This window comes from Balaenoptera borealis (assembly GCF_965194805.1).
Source record: "Balaenoptera borealis genome assembly, chromosome: X".
In the NCBI taxonomy this organism is placed as follows: domain Eukaryota; kingdom Metazoa; phylum Chordata; class Mammalia; order Artiodactyla; family Balaenopteridae; genus Balaenoptera; species Balaenoptera borealis.
In genome coordinates this window covers 4,210,326-4,228,540 of record NC_138881.1, presented here as the reverse complement: position 1 = coordinate 4,228,540, position 18,215 = coordinate 4,210,326, and the positions used below count along the sequence as shown (strand labels likewise).

The 18,215-nt window shown below is 41.4% G+C and overlaps 1 protein-coding gene across 18 annotated transcripts in view; it reads left to right on the top strand.

Annotated features, from left to right (window-relative positions):
* NLGN4X (neuroligin 4 X-linked) overlaps nucleotides 1-18,215 on the top strand; it is an 886,820-nt gene that overhangs the window by 826,347 nt on the left and 42,258 nt on the right. The gene's annotated exons all lie outside the window — the stretch shown is intronic.

Here is an 18,215-nt window from a genome sequence, read left to right as displayed (position 1 = left end):
TGCACTCTCGCTGGTGGGACTAAAAATATGCAAGATAGGTGGATTGGCTGAAATATTTTAGAGACCATCTCCCCACTTGCATGATCAAGGTATACAAATCCAGAGCCGTCTGTAGCTTTGACATGGTCCTACACCCATGGCTTGAAGCCCCACTAGTGCTGTGCAAATCCACTGACTAAGGAAAATTCCTCATTTCCTGATGCCTGTAGAGTTAAAGGACCACCCCTTGGGCTGTCCTCAGAGAGGTGGCAGTTAAAGGAGCTACAAGACAGAGGTTGGACCTCTTGAAGGTTCATAGGACAATTCACATCAACTGTTCTGTGTCTCTGCTATGAGCATCTACTAAATGATTGTATGTATGACTGATTTGGGTTCAAGACTTATAGGAGGGGAAGAATAACTTACCCTCACCTCCTTCGTTTGGGGAAGTTCCTGTTACCTATCAAAATGAGTCTAGGAATTTGCATAAACAAATTCACTTAGGGAGCTTTTTGCATCTTTGACTGTATGGTTTGACCCGGGGCTGTCCCAGGGGCTAAACAGAATGAAACTCAGCCAGGTTACATAAAGTTGCACTGTACTGTACTTCTTGCCTTTCCACAATCTCCTTTCTGTATAGGGAAACGGTGCATGCATTTGCTGCAGGCAAATCTTAAATAAATCATGAGGGAGTGAGATGGGTAATAAAATTATGTGGAGGGATAGTTTAGGGAACAGATAAGACAGGAGTATTGAATGTGAGCCAAAATAATACAAATACTCATGTTCCATTACAAATTTAGGAGGCCTGGTTACGTTGGAAAACCATGCTTAAGACTGTGCTAATGAGGTGTCAAGCGTTCAGTATGATGTGTCAGAGCCATATAGAGTCCATGGTCTTAGCATTGCTCCTTAGACCCCAGGTAGCACAAAATACCTCTTTAACCACTTAATGACACTGAAACAGGAGGACGGGAGGATGCAATGTTAATCATTCCATAGCTCTAGTCATTCTGCATTTTCTTCCTGAATCTCTACTGCCTCTGTTTAATGATAGATGGAAAGAAATATAGGTGGATAGACGGATGGATGGGTAGGTGAATAGGAGGATGGGTAGGTGGGTAGATGGATGGATGGATGGATGGATGAAAGGATGAGTGGATGGATGTGTGGATGGATGAAAGGATGAGTGGATGGATGTGTGGATGGATGGGTGGGTGGATGAGTGGATGAATGGGTAGGTGTGAGTGGGTAGGTGGATAGGGGGATGGGCAGGTGGATGGATGGTTGGATGGATGGCTGGATGGATGAATTGGGTGGATGTGTAGATGGATGAAAGGACTGATGAATGGATGGTTAGATGGATGGATGGATGAATGGATGATCGATGAGGGAGTAGATAGATAGATAGACAATAACACTGATTTTAGGGAAGATAAAACCTATTTAAACTCATTCTAATAACATTTAATAGTGTACTCTTTTGTCCAGAAGTCTGTAAAAGTTCTGGAATTATTATTACCCCATCAAATGCATTTATCCTCTTGTAGAAACTTTCAACTTTTTCCCTCACTGCTCTGTGCCCTCCACTATCAGCAGACCCTGAGTTTGAGGGGGTTTCTCAGCAGTTATCATCTGACTGCATTTCACACATTCATGAGATGTCGTATACAAGAGTGGTTTGATAGAAGCTTTTCCTTGTGGGAGAGAAGAAAAAAGGGTTATTATATTAAATGTATGAAACAATTATCACCCAATGCTAATAAATACCAGGAAAAGACCATTTAAAAGAAACTCACTTAAAAAAAAGAAAAAGAAAGGACCAATATTTTCTTTCCCTCCAACATGGGGGAAAAGTTAGTCTTAAATGCTCTTGGGAAGATGAAACTCCATGGAATTAGCCCTGTCTCCTCTTTGGGAAAAGTTAAGTTATGCATGAAACTATGTGAAAACTCTTAAATGATACAGAGGGACCAGTGCTGTTTGATCACTGTAGTTGACACGGATTGTTTTTCAGATGTGACTTGTGACTCATCCACGTCTCTGTTTGTCAGTAGCTCACCTGGTGATTCCAGGGCTCCAGTTAAATTCACAAAATCCTGAAATCTTTGCAAGATCTGCGATTTTACCTCACCACTACCTTGCTCTGTTTGGTCCACTCACGGGACCTGGAAATCAGGCAGAGCTGACCCATGGCTGTTTGGGTATATACATGGGAGATACCGGGGGTGAGGGGTGGAATTAAGGATGTTTGAATGAATATTTCACATCATGACTCATTTTTTTTCTAAATAAATAAATACTTACTGGGAGGGCTTTGATCCTGAGCCTGTCAATGCCAGGGCGATATCCTCACGTCATAATGTGTTAAACGTGAGAGTGACTGAACCCTTCTTGTGTGAAAAAATAAATAAATCCTGAACCTGGCGCTTCCTCTTCCCTCTGGTTTCTCCCTGCAATTATGATGCTATAAATGGGCATTGGAAGCAACACTTGAAAGCAGGGTCCATTCCAAACAGAGGGAGTCATAAAGCACATGCTAATATTTTACTTATGTGCACATTCAAAGGCAGGCGGTTATAGAGTGTGTTGGATTTTTATCATTAACTGGCCTTTGTTAAACACCAGGGTTCTAGAGGGATGCTTGTGGAGGTTTGAGAAACTGGTCCTGAGACGTCCGTTAGAAATGAATGATTTCTCTCTGTTTTGTCTCCGTCTCTGTCTGCCTCTGTTACTCTCTCTGTATGTTTTCCTCTCCGTCCATCTGCCCCCTCTCCCCTCTCTCTCTCCGTCTCTCCCCCCTCCGACCCCGTCGTTTTACTTTATATTCCTTTTTGCTTTAATTTAATCAATACTGAAATACTTCAGATTTTTAAGATTGGTCTTACTGGGAACGAGAGTTATTTTTTGCAAGTTAATGTCATAACATGCATTTCTGAAAGAACAATACTTTCAAAACATTTTTAAATGTTCTGATGAAATATCTTTCTGTCACTATTTGGCTATTTTGTATTACATTAGGTTACATTATTATTTCAGAACGCTTTTTTGATTCTACCACTGGGGACTGTTTTTTATTTGACTGGACTGGTTACGGAGACCCCTTTTTCCTCTGAGATATTAAGCCCAAGCCTAAATTTTTTTTTCTTCCCTTTGTGCCTAGAGATTACCATTCTTTTCTACCGGTTCAGCAAATACTTTACTTCCTAAAGAATATATTTCCTTTTGTGATTAGATATGTTTTAGATGAAACTGAAGCTTTAAATATCCATTTGTACAAGATGGGGGTTTGAAATTCTCATTGGTGATCGGATTCGTTGATTTTCTAACCTGGCTGTGGCTAAAATCAGTGAACTATTCCTCTATCAATTACTGATAAATAAATAAAAGACTTTCTTTCGGTGCTAAGTGGATTGTTGTCCCACAGTCTGGTTACTTTGAGTGAAAGAAACCCTGAGGTGTTGCTGGATGGTAAGGTTTGCATGATGATAAGCCGATCATGGTAGGGTGCACTTTAGATGTTTGCAAAGCCCAATGCACCTTTGCAAGTTTGTAAACTTTGTTTTAGAACAATTTTATGTTTTTCGAGTATTGGATTGAATTAATCAATTAATCAAAATTGATGACAGCGTCTATGACTTATTTTACGTTCCTGCCTTTTCATGTTTCAAAACAATCACTGACAAGATATCTAAGAAACAGAGGGACCAACTGCTGGTGCGGATCTGAAGATACTAGCTGTGGTAATGTTCTTTAAAGCTGGATCTTTCGTTGTGATCTTTACAAGTGTTGTGAAGTTAAAAAATTAAAAACAGATATTAAATAGAAGAGATAAAGGAGAGGACACAAATGATCCCAAGGCCCTTTGAAGAGGTGGATTCTGAGTTAGGCACAGACAGCTGCTATTTCTTTTAGAAATCCACTCTCAATTGAGGAGAATGGTAAAGGGTAGAGGGGAGGAATTTAGCTGGGAATTGCCTATACCATGGGCTGATTCTTCAGCCCTTTCTATTCCCCCAAATATCTCGCGGTCTTCCTAAGTATCGATTTTTCTCTCTAAACCTCCCAGATAATGGAGGGGCAATGGAGTTCAGAATTTGGGTTTTCACAACAGCTGTCTGCATTGCCAGGAATCCCTGGCCAACAAAACGCCAGTGCTGTCCTCTTCGTCGAGCTCTGCGATACAGGCGTAAATTATGACTTTATTCAGCTGAGCACATATGGCCAGAATCCACGAGAAACTCTCCACAGCCCAATCTGTTGAGAGAAGCGTGGGCTTCTGTCTAGTTGTGGCGCACGGGCTGCATAGCACGTGGGCTCTGTAGTTGCAGCTGGCGGGCTCTCTAGTTGTGGCGCGTGGGCTCTGTAGTTGCAGCTGGCGGGCTCTCTAGTTGTGGCACGTGGGCTCTGTAGTTGCAGCTGGCGGGCTCTCTAGTTGTGGCACGTGGGCTCTGTAGTTGCAGCTGGCGGACTCTCTAGTTGTGACACGTGGGCTCTAGTTGCAGCTGGCGGGCTCTCTAGTTGTGACACGTGGGCTCTGTAGTTGCAGCTGGCGGGCTCTCTAGTTGTGGCGCGTGGGCTCTGTAGTTGCAGCTGGCGGGCTCTCTAGTTGTGGCGCGTGGGCTCTGTAGTTGCAGCTGGCGGGCTCTCTAGTTGTGGCGCGTGGGCTCTGTAGTTGCAGCTGGCGGGCTCTCTAGTTGTGGCGCGTGGGCTCTGTAGTTGCAGCTGGCGGGCTCTCTAGTTGTGGCGCGTGGGCTCTGTAGTTGCAGCTGGCGGGCTCTCTAGTTGTGGCGCCTGGGCTCTGTAGTTGCAGCTGGCGGGCTCTCTAGTTGTGGCGCGTGGGCTTAGTTGCCCTGCGGCATGTGGGATCTTAGTTCCCTGACCAGGGATCGAACCGGCGTCCCGCATTGCAAGATGGATTCTTAACCACTGAACCACCAGGGAAGTCCCAATAACAGAATTTTAATTTGTCCCCTGTACGATGCTCAATTAATTGTATGGGACACCTCGGTTAGACTACAGTTCCTAGTTATTTAATCAGTCATCTAGGTGTTGCTGTGTAGATCATCTTGTGGATGTGGTTAATATCTAAAATCAGTTGATTTCAGTAAAGCAGATCACCCGCCATAATGTGGGTGAGCCTCATCTAATCAGTTGAAGCCTTAATTACAAAACCTGAGGTTTCCCAGAAGAGAAGGAATTCTGCCTCAAATCTGTAGTATCAACTCCTGCCTGAGTTTCCAGCCTGCCAGCCCACTCAGGGGCAGGGGCCCATTCCTTAAAATAGATGGCTTTAATCAACTTCACCAATACAGGCTAATATATTTAACAGAGAACTTTGATACACCTTGGTACCACTTGTATTTTATACTTTTCAGAGAACTTGGAATAACTTATACTAAAATATAACTCATTGTCTGGCATATATGTTCAAACAAATGCACAGGTCAACTCAAAAAGATATCTAACAACAACGCAGTATAAAAATAGACAATGCATAGAGGAAAAGAGACCCAAACATAGACGATCTTATGTTGGAAACGCCATCCTTCTCACACCCACGCAAGAACCTTCCTGCCACTATGACCCCACCATTCCTACATCTTCCCCTTCTTCCTATCCTACCAGACATACCTGGCAACACATAAACATTCTCATATTCATCCCATTTGCAAATACTTAACCACACTTTGGTCACCTGCTGTGGCCCCATATCTTTGTGCCTGTAGCGTCAATCTCCTGGAAGAGTTCTCCCCGTTCACTATCTCAATTCCTCTCCTTTCCTCTCTTGAATCCACTCCAATTAGTATATATACCCCACCACTCCATCAAATTCCTCTGGGCTTTCAGTTGCTAAATCCAGAAGTTAACTCTCAAGCTTCATCCCACTCCTTCTGACAGCGCTTGAGAAGCCGCATCTTGAAGCATTTGGAAAAGTAGTGAGGTTGGACTTTGTTGCAGGAAATGTTGGGAAGGAATGGAGGATTCCACAAACACCTCGAATCACGTGTTGCTCACACCCTATTCTCCCAACAGACAGACGAAGGAGGACGGGGCTTAATTTGTCTAAGTTCAATGCCTTTCTGCCTACAAGGTAGGACAAATAAGATGCTTTCTGTTTCTAATTTTCATGGTGCTTCTGATCAGTTGTCAAATTGCTCAAGTGTCAGAAAAATGAATCAAATAGCTTCTTTGGGATTCTGGAATAGAAAAAGGAAAGGAAAGGGGTCAGATTCTGGTGCAGTTTTGGCCTGGAAGTTCTTGTGTTTTGTTTGTTTTTGTGGATGTCACTTATGCTCTCAAATCTTTTTTTTTTTTTTTTTTTTTTGGAAGGTCTTGTTTTATTGAGCTGTAAATAAATATAACATTCCTGGTGCCTAAGAATTTGGGGCAGGTAATAGTCCTATGAAGTGAGAGAGCGTCTTCTCGTAAAAGAATAATTAGTGCAAAACACTGTGAGTCATAGTAACATTCACGATCAAGGAAGAAATAAACATATTATTTTGGACATAGGGGAATGCTAATTACCGAAGGTTAATTGTGATTCTCAGAGATTATTCTGATGTGCAGTGGATAGAAACACAAGGAAAAGGAAGTACAAGGAACACTCTCCATCTGAGCCTTCTTACGCTCACCTCGGGTGGGGCTGTCCTTTCTCCATCCTCCTTTCTGAGAATGAAAGAAGCGTTTTGCTAGAGTGAAGGCAAGTCAGAACACATACTAGTCACTTCCATGGTTCATGGTTCACTCCAGCACCCTGTAGGTCTACGTTCTATGCAAGCCATAGAAAACCAAGACATCTCAGAAACACAAATTTTCTCTGGAGTAGCAATGCCCCATAGATATGTCCTATGAACTACATGCATAATTTTACATTTTCCAGTAGCAACATTAAAGAGAGTAAAAAGAAACCTGTAGGATTAATTTTAAGATTTCATTTAGTTTATCCCAGAGTTTCCAAAACGGTAACTTAACATGTAGAGACAAAACTATAAATGAGATAGTTTGCATATATTCGCTAAATATTTGGTATCCAGTGTGTATTTTACACTTACAGTGCATGCCAACTTGTGCAAGCCACATTCCAAGGACGCCATAGCCACACGTGGTTACGGCTACCATGTCCGAAATCACAGAAAGAGAGTCTGAACATTTCCGCCATCATTAATCAGCCCTTCTCCTTTACCGGTCAGCCACACACCATCCCGATTGGTTACTAGACCCCCACTCCTGCCCCATCAAGTCCCTTGCCTCCTAGAAATACCACGTAACGTCTCAAGCAATGCATGATCAAAACTCATCTGTATCTTTAGATCAGCGCTACAATTGGACACTCATTCCTACACTTGGTTTTCAAGACTCAGAATGGTCTCTTCCTTGCTCAGCTGCTTTGCCTCTTCCCACACCATTGCCCCCTCCTTCTCTGTACTCTAGGTTTTCTGGACTAAATCTCCACTGCCCTGCACTTTGACCTCACATCTACGATGATGCTTTTGGTCTCTAGTGTGTATCTGGCTTCCGTTCTTGGTTGTCAGCTCCATGTTAATGTGCACTGTGCCTGCCTTGTTCACTATCCAGCCAACCGCCATGCCTAGAAGGGGGCTCAAAACATAGCAGATCCAATACTCCATCAACGGTGTTGAATTCGTATATGAAAAATTACATCTGCAGGTGAAACAGATGGTGCAAATGTATACTGTTGTTGTGTCTATATATTTTTAAGAACCATGAACGGATGTCAGATTCCATCTTTATCCTCATTACTACTATAGAAATGAATCTACAGTATTTAAACAGCGATGTGGTTGAACTTTATGGTTAGTGAGTAGGTTGGGACACAACATGATTACTTGATGGAGGCTTGAGTTTTATTCTTGATCGACACCCTATGTATGATTTGATGTGTAATGTATGCCTTTGGGCGATTGGAAGGCCAGACACTCATCTGTGCTAAATCTCAAGTTTCCTGTTTATAAAGGGATGACTTTAGAATAATTCGGGGTCTTCAATGGATACACTGGTCCTTCTTGCTCCTGGCAGATATCACTGTTTGATCGTAGCATTTAGTTTATCTGAGTCAAGAGGCGAATTCTTCTCAAGGTGGCACTCTGCTTATAGCCTCTACTAACCATCAATTGGCATCACCCCATGGGATTAAACGGATTTCATACACTGGGTGTGATAGATAGAAATTGACAAAAATACTCATACTCAGCTGTTTTTCCATCTTAGAGATGGAGTCTTTGCATCTTCTGCTGGCCTCATTGGCTTCATTCACCAATAGAAGGTTCTTGAAGCAAGGTGCTGAGACTTCCAGGGCTGGGTCGTAAGAAGCCATGTGGTTTCTGCTCAGACCACTTGGCACACTGGCTCTTGGGACCAACCCTCTTGGAACCCAGACACCAGAATACTTGCCCCCGTCAGTAACCTCAGCTTGCACGCTCAGCTGACAGCCAGCGTTAACTGCCAACCATGCAACTGCACCATCACGGGCAAGCCACCTACTTGAGCCCCTAAATGATTCCATCCCTAAATTCTAGCTGACTAGAACCCAAGAGATCTCAAGAGAGAACTTTCCAGTTTAGCCCAGTCAATCCACAGAATCGTGAGAGAGAAATCACAAGCTGTTGTTTTAACCTTCCCATTTTGGGCTGGTTTGTTACACAGCATTAGCTAAACCAGAAAAAAAAAAAAAAAGAAACCAGAAGTGAGAAGCTGTTGTAACAAACACATAAAACAAAAACATGTGGTGTCAGCTTTGGGACTAAATGGTTGATAGAAGCTGGAAAGGTACAGGGCTTGAAGGACAGGGAAGAGAATTGGAGACTGACAAAGTGGGTTGAATCAAAAGAACCCTATGAAAGACTCACTTATTCAGACTCCTACAGGAAAAAAAAAAAAGTGCTTTTAGCACTGTACCTTGTCACATAAAATATTTGTCTTTTAAAATAGAAAGATGACTTCCCAATGAACATATTTATCATTAATAGTTCCTAAGGACCGTAGTAGTTAACATGAATTTCAGAGGTATATGTTATTTATACTCTCAGTCTAATATAATTTCCATTGTATAGCAAAAGGTCAGGGATGCAATTATAATAATAGATTCTTTTTACTTCTTTTTCTTATGCTTCCATGTAAATTGTCAACACCAGTTTTTTTAAAAATATTTATTTATTTATTTATTTAGGCTGCTCTGCATCTTAGTTGCGGCACGCGAACTCGCAGTTGCAGCATGCGAGTGGGATCCAGTTCCCCGACCAGGGATCGAACCTGGGCCCCCTGCATTGGGAGCACGGATATTTACCCACTGCACCACCAGGGAAGTCCCAACACCATTTTTATTTTGACTTATAATCCATGCCTTTTCCACTGTTTGAGTCATATAGAAATTGATTTTTACATTATGAATTTTGCAAAACATATTCCCACAGAAAGTAACAATTTACAGAATATGCAGGTTGTAGCTGTCTTTCAATTCAAAGTGAATTTCTAACTAGTTTTCCTTCATTTTTATTACTGTGCATCTGTCTGCTTACTCTTTTGTTCTATTCATTCCCAACTATTCCTGAATGTTCTAGTAAAGTTGAAAAATACTCTTCAAATTCTTTTTGGTCTCTCCCTGACTAACAAGTATTTAAGTTACATATTTATCTCATTGTCTACTTACAGATACGTATTTCCATTTTCAGGCTCAAATTAGCCTAGAAAAACATCTGCATTTGAAGGATAAGACATATATAAAGAAAGGGCATCTATGTCTTCTTGCAGAAAGTGTATTTCTTTTCATAAATGTGTATTACTTTCCTATTTGACCATCTCAAACACATACACATGTGTGTTTGTAAATGATATGGATTTTGTATTATATATATGTGTGTGTATATATATACATATATATATATGAAATACCGTTAACTTCTGCAAAATAACTACTCCATCAAAATGACATTATATCCACTTAATGTATCTTCTTCCCCCACAAGGAACACATCCTCTGTCCCAAATATCAAGCCATCCCCAGGGTCTAACAATCACTTGAAGCTACTTCTGTTTCTCTAAAGGATTTCAAATTTCCTGTTTTCAAGCTTTTCATGAGTTTGCATGCATCTGTCTACTTAACTCTTTTGTTCAATTCATTCCCAACTATTCCTGATGTCCTTGTAAAGTTGAAAAATACTCTTCAAATTCTTTTTGGTCTCTCTCTGCCTAACAAGTATTTAAGAATTTTCATGTACCTCAGACCCGGAACACTTTGGAATCTTTCCCTTATCCCTCTGAATCCTTGCCTGATCCTGAATGATATTTATATGCTTTGGTTTAGCCTTAGAGATACTCTCCTAAATTTCAAATTATTTTTTTTCATGCTTACAAGTCGTTCAGTCTTTCTGTCTCCTCACGTCTTACTGTGTTGCTGTGCTTTCTGGGCCTGATTGAATTTTTTATCAACCATAGAAGCTCCACTTACTGATTTAATCCTCTATTCACAATACTGTCATGCTCTCTTAGTTTTATTTTAGGGCATGCTCAAAGACTGTAAAAAAAAATATTGGGGTTGTCTAATGGTATTCAGTGCTTACAAAAAGCATGAGTACATTTTTGAAAAATAATTTAAAAGGATTAATGTAGATAAACAGATGTCTAATTGTCTAGGCAGTGGTTCCCAACCAGGGAAGTTTGTCAGTATCTGGAGACATTACTGGTTGCCACAGCTAGATGGAAGAGGAGATACTACTGACATTTAGAGGATAGAGGCCAGGGATGCAGCTAAACATCCTGTATTGCCCAAGACAGCCCCCCTTGACAAGAAATTACCCATCTCCAAATGTCAGTGATGGCAAGGTTGAGGATTGATGATGCAGGATAATATGGATGAGTACAAAGTACAGCTAGGAACCGATTTTTACCTTACATGGTTCATGCCCAATTTAAAAAATGATCATGGGAAGAAATAAACCTTTGGTTATATGTTATTCACAAGTAATATTTTGCCCATGTGCTTCTGCAACTTCTCTTTGGAGCACAGAGCTGGATATGGGGTAAGGTACTTTCCAGAATCTTCCATGTTAATGACAACATGGCGCCCACGAAATTCCCTGGGGACACAGCTTTCCTGATTCATCAAGAGTGCCATGACCCTGAAACCGTACATTTTTGTGTGTGTGCTCTTGCATTGTAATGCCAAATATCTTTTCACCCTCTCAAAACTCCCTTCCAAACTGGATCGCTCCAGGCAGACCAACAAGGCATTCAGGCAGCCCACTTTCTTCTGCTGGGACCTTTGGCAAAATGAATCATATGGCACTTTCCATTTCCGAAGCAGATGCCCTTCTCTTTTATTCTGGGAGCTTGAATCACACCGTGCATCTGCTGTTTCCAGTGACTTCGTAGTGGTCCTTCCTCAGAGTGGTTTCTTGTAAGGATTCTTGCTGACCTAACCCATCAGTCTCACTGCCACCTCCAGTCTTTTCTATAAACTGTTGACTGCTACACCGCATTGCCACGCTCTTTATGAGCTTCCCTTTGCCCTCGACGTGGCATTTATCGTTACTTACTCTGACTCCTGCATGTTGGACAGTGAAAAGAGATGCCCAGTAGTTACTCAACTCTGCCTCTAATAGGAATTTTGCCGATCACATCAAATGCTTGACGTACGATTAGCATCGCCTTCAACATGGTTTTCCAAAATAATTAGTCCTCCTACATTTATAATGGAACATGAGTATTTGTACCATTTTGGTTCATATTCCACATTGCTGTCTTATTGGTTCCCTCAACTCTCCCTCCACATAAAGGTATTATTATTACCTTCATATTTCACATGACAGAAGAACATTTCATAACCTGCCAGGAGTTCTCACCTGGGAATCAACAAAACTAGGGATCTGACGTCTGTCTTCTGGCTCCAAATTGATTGTGCTTTGCGTGCTCTCTTTGCTATAATCCTACTAAAAATAACCCTCAAATAGAGCTCCAATAGCGTTTCTCCTTTGGCCACTTTCTTCTTTCAGACCAGAGGGGTTTCCAAGATTGGGGTGATCCGTTGATGTAAGTCTCTTTCTAATGGATGTGCTTTATTCCTTTGTGTCTTGATGTGAACAGGGCGCCGCCAGGGTCCTCTTGGGTGGCGGGGTGAGGTCAGCTGCAAAATGAGAACATAAAGCAGCTCACTGGTTCACAACAAAGAATATCTAATTGTCTCAAGGGTTTCAGAACATTATCCTTTTGAGCATTCTGCAGAAGTTAGGGAAGCTTCCTGTCTCGGTTAGACTGACAGTGAATGACTCTTTGGCTTGGAACAAAACAGATTTCACAGGCAAATCAGAAGAACTGAACTCCTCTTGTTCACTCAAGATTAGGGGGGTGATGTTGAAGGTGGGGTGCCCCCAGACTAGGTGGGTTTCCTCATTGAACTTCTGGGTCACCTCCATCAAGTAGAGAAGATAAGGAATCAATGCATTTATAACCTTTATGGTCAGAGAAGGTGCCTACAGATGCATTTTCCTCTCAAATCCCCCTGTCCTATTTGAGTCCCTGTAGATATTATCTGGGAATTATCAGTTAGGCATCTAGTAATGAGACGGTTCTATCCCTAAACAATTATGGCAAGCTGCCAATATTCATGTTATATCTTATTGGGAAGGCATAGTGACTTAGTAAGAATTGATAATCCTGTATGTTTAAATTCTCTACCTTTGAAGGAAAAGTCATCACCCACTGGGTACTGAGAGTCTCCGACTCCATGGATTATATATTTCTGAGCATTTCCACATTTGTTTCTCCACATCCCGTCCTTTGCAACTTCAAGGTCATCTTTGGGCTCAACTCTGCTTGTGTTTCCCTGTATCCATTTCCTAGGGCTGCTGTAACAAAGAACCCCACACTCCATGGCTTCAGACAACACACATATGTTATCTCCCAGTTCTGTAAATCAGAAGCATGAGTGGTTGGCTGGTTTCTCTACATTAAGCGTCACAAAGCTTAAATCAGTGTGTGCACTGGGCTGGGTTCCTTACTTGTGACTCTATGGGACAAATCGACTTCCAGGAACATCTGGTTTGTTGGCTGAATTCAGTTTCCTGTGGTTGAGATGCTCATTTCCTTGATGGCTTCTGGCTAAGGGTCTTTCTCAGTTTCTTGAGGACCTCACCATTTCCTACATCCTGGACCCCTTCCTCTTTCTCCAAAGCCACAATGGCGGCACCGAATGGCTTGAATCACTGTGACAGCCCTTCTGCCTCTTCTGTCCTTGCCCATCTTCCCTGGCATCACTCTGACGGATGGTCCTACCTCTATATCCTGCTTTTAAAAGTTATGTAATTGCATTGGACCCACTTAGATATGCCAGGGTAGTTTGCTTATCAACTGCCTAGTGCCCTTAATTACATTTGCAGAGACCCTTCACAACAGCCCCTACATTCATGTTTGATTGAATAACCGGGGGTGGGGGGCAAGAATCTTGGGAGGGCGTCTTTACAGTTCTGCTTACCACGTTCCCCTATGTAAACAAATGTTGACCTTGCTTGAAATACCCTTGGCACTGACTTAGGGCACCCACCAGACTAGCCTAGACGCTTCTCACTCTGAAGGATCTCCGAGAAGAGCCCAATCGAGGAAAGTACTGCCATATTTTTATGCACTGACCCAGTCTAAATAATAATTCTCAGTGGGCACTGCCTACAGACGGGACAGTTGTTCTCCATGCTTTTCTGTTGTGACTGGACACCATCCCAATTGTTTCTGCCTTCTTATTTAAAAGACTCAAAAATCCTTTCACCCATTAACTTTGTTGTCTCTTTACTGTCCTTTTCTAAAAATTCTGCTTCCTGAAATCAACTGACTCAAATGATATGGTGGCAGTGATTTAAATATTTCTGTTTAGGGGACGATTTTCACCTCATCTTAAAGCGACTTGGTAACGGAGGGTCCTTGAACTCCCACCTTGTTTCCTCTGTTCCTTTGGATCATCCCAGGTTACAACTTTTCCTTCATCAGTTTTCAGCAATGAATCCAAAGGTGGATACATTTTCATAAATCAGCCATTTGGCAACCTTTGCATTTTTAATCAGCTTGCAGTCACATCAAAGAACAAGGCAAGACCTTGGGATATCACTCTGTTCTTTGGAATTCTTCTGTTCTTAGGAAGAAAGTTGCACTGCCTTTTTTCTCAGTCTCTGCCCCAGATGTCTGTACTGTTAATATTTACCATGTTTTCTCGCTGCAACTCAGAGTCAGTGCCCCGTTATCTTGCACCTGTACCCTTACCTGTTTTATTCACAGTCATTTAGCAACCTGAGACAGATCTGTAAGGACAGCTCATTGTAAAATTCTATCCGACCTACCCAAGTTTTCTGATATTTGTTTTTCCTTATATTTCCTCTGCCGGTTTGGGTTCTTAGGTTATTCTGGTACAGTTGTTGTAATTTCTTAGGAAATGGAGCTCTGGGTGGGAAATGGTCTTTCTTCATCTCTCATAACTAATAATAAATGTTAGCATAACATCCAGACCAACATTTTATCTTTGGATCTGAGATTTCCATTGCCTTGTGCCATCTCAGACTTTGCAAGTAAGAGCCTGGCTTTGTTGATTTAGAGATCTAGTCTTTATGTTTTAACAGCTTCTCCAGGGCCAGGGTAGGTTATAATGGAGTCATGGAAGAAAGGTAGTTTAAAGTAATTTCTGATTGCAGATCTCATTTTGCTCAGCTCTACAAAAAATTGTTTTTCCTAGAAAATAGAACCAAGCAGTGCCACTGTGTTATATATTCCTCTTCGTCTCTTGAATGTTAATGGAAATACTCTGCAGCACCAAATCTTCACAAGGATATGATTCTACCATTTCGTCCCATTTATTAACAGTACAATAGCTATTAAGCCATTTTACTAAAGGCAACAAAATTAGCTTCTTACAAGACAGTAAATTGAAGACAAACTCTAAGAAAAGGTTTGACTCATCTATTTAGCCCTCAAAAATCCTCTCAAATTGCGGTTCAATTAAGAATTAGCCTAAAATAGACATTTTAATAAAAACGTGGTTATAAGATATGGAAGTGACTTTTAAATCTGCCCCTGGTATAAGAGAGTCAAATAAATTTAAAATAAAGTTATAGGTGCTGATTGAATCCCTGAAAAGTATGGCTTCATTTCCACAAATGAGTATAAGAAAAAAGTTATTTTTCTTACACGAAATGCAGACTGGAATAGAAGAAATGTACGAGAAACAATGTATTTTGGTGTATTTAACTCTGCAGCAGTGTGGTCTCAGCGCCCTGCAGCTGGCTGAGCCAAGGTAGGGAAAGTGGTGAGGTGACATTTTGGATTTTTCCCCACATACTTGCTCATTCTCTTCCATCCAGCCTTCAGAGCTATCTTACCAGGGCAGCAAATGCAGGTGTCCAGGGAAGACTTTAAAAAATTAGCATCTAAGCAGAAAGAGCCTCCAGGTACTTGAAAATAAGAGAGCTTGCCGATACACCGCATCCTATGTGCTTCGTGTTGCTAAGTCAACCCAACTATTTTAGGTGTTTCTTCTGACATTTTTTTTCCTCGTGTTATTTTAATTTTGCAACGTCACTGGGAGCGGAGCACGCCACAGGGCATCCTTATCCCTTGCATCGTTATGACTGACAATCATAATGAGAAAAACGCACAGAAAAGGGGAAAACTTAACAACCAATGCATATTTGTATGAGCCTGAAATATTGAAAGAGATCAAGCATATGATAATTAGGCATGGTAGGGGAAAAGTTATTTTTAAAAGTAGGGTTTTTTTTGGTTTATTTTTGGGGCAGAAAAGGTATCAGGAAAGGGATGTTCTATAAATATAGTAATTTAGCCAGTTGACTTGATGACACATGCATGTTTTGACCTATTTGTAGCTAAGAGCAAATTGAGCCTCTTTCTAGACCAGGCCATTGGGAGCTACAGAGATTGTGTGTGTGAGTGTGTGGGCGTGTGTGTGCATGCACACACGCATGAATAACCCATGCCAGTGGTCAGATTTTTCACAGTATTTCTATTGTAAATATTTTGGCACTCCTCCCTCTACATATTTACACCCTTATATAAAATATTCTGAACTTTCCCTTCCTCTGTGTGCAGTGTTTTGCAAATTTCCTATCAAATCTTGCAGCTCCCCTGAGTTCCTTGACTTGCCCGCTCCTGTTCCTACTCCCTTCCTGTATGTGTTGCAGCACTAAACCAAGCTTGAACATTTATGTTCATATGAACATTTATGAACATTCCTGTAATCCCGGAATAGAAATTTCCTGGGAGGACTTCAGAGGTTTGGAAACATCCTGCCCACTAGAAATAAGGGCCGAAGGAGGCGGTCTTTAGCAAAGGACCTAAAAGGCACTTGGAAACATCCTTCTACATATTTTCAGATAAATCCTGTTACCAAGACACTGAAGATGCATTTATAAATTTATAAATTATAAATTTTCTCTTCCCATTGACCTATGACCAGTTTATGTTAGCAGAACACTTGAAACCCAAATGATGTCTTTGAGTACAGAAAAGGTCATTTATTAGCATTGCATCCTGTCCATAAATGAACAAACGACTGAGGGAACAAATCAGTTATATATGCATTTATGCCTGTACATATGTATAGATATTCACATATACTCATTTATACATCTTGTTGTTTATATATCTAGACAGAATGTAGGCACACGTGCAATTACATAGACATGCAGAAAGGTAAAATATATTGAGTCTGTGTTGAGGGTGATGGAAAAGTTCTAGACGTAGTTAGGGGTGATAGTTGCACAACATTGTAAAAGTATTTAATGCCACTGAATTGTACCTTTAAAATGGTTAAAATGGCAAATTTTCTGCTATGGATATTTTACCACAATAAAAAATATACTGAGTTTGAATTTGCATCTGCAAAAATCCAAAGTCAAATGTGAAAACTCCCCCTAAACTACATGCAGGTTATTGATCCGACCTCTAACCTTTGGCACTTAACTCTAACTCCTCCCATTGGAAGCTTGACCTTTGACTCTTGACCCCTGATCTGAACACTGAAACTTGACCAGAACCTACATCTGAAATTGAAAACTAACACCAACCCTCACCAGCTCAGGACTTTGAACCCTTGGTTCCTGACCTTTGAGTTGACCCATGACCCCAGACAGTGAATGTGGACCTAAACCTAAGCCCTCAGCCAAACCCTAAATGGAAGCTGATTATGAATCCTAATTCTACCCAAACTTGAACATGAATCCAAACCTGAACAAAAACCCGAAACCAAACCAAACCCCTAACTTTAATGTAAACCTTTGAATTGACCCTTGACCCATGACCAAAACCCTTGACAACTGACCCTTGAGTCAAACACCAAACCCAACCTTCAAAGAGAGACTCTGACCCCATGGCCTTTGATCCTAGTCATGACCTTTAACCTCTGCCCCTAACGCAAAGACGATTCTTTGATATTAACACTGACCTCTGACCCTAAGTCATCATCCAAACACAGATCTAGCCTTGCCCTAATCTGAACCTGAATCCATATTCAAAACATATCCTAACCCTGGACCTTTGATATTCAACCCTTTTCCTTCTCTCCCTTGACTCTTGACTTTGAACCATTAACCTGTACAGAAATCCAAACCTGTTTTCAAAACCTTTTTCTCACCTGAATCTTAACCCAAACCCAAACTTGAACCCAAACCCTGACCCAAAAACCACACATCTGAACCCCAAACCCATCCCTAACCCCGACATGGGCAGATGAGTGTCTGGGTCCTGGAGGGTGGATGTGGGATTTGCAGACTTGCAGCCCTACAGATACCACAGACTCGAACAGACTCTCACGTGCAGTTTTGGAAAAAGGTTCAACCACTAGAGAACCAAGTGTTAAAGGTTCATGATCAACCTCTCTTGCTACAGAATTCAAGGTTAAGTAGACATGGCTTCACCTGTGATCTTACCAATTACATACTTGTGTAATTGTGTGATGGAGAGATAGTTGTGGATGTTCACATCCCTGAAAATCCATTCTTTCAACAAACATTTATTGAGTACCAGAGGTACCACCTGGATACAGCCAGGAGCAAAAGTGACCGAGATGCCTGGACCAGCAGAATGGACATTTTTGTAGTGGACATAGATAACACTCACTCAAATCCAAGATTCACTCTACATTGAAGTCCTAACCCCTGACCAAACATTTCTGCCAATTTCTTACAGAACATGGATGGGGGCTCCAGAAATAACATGTTTATTTC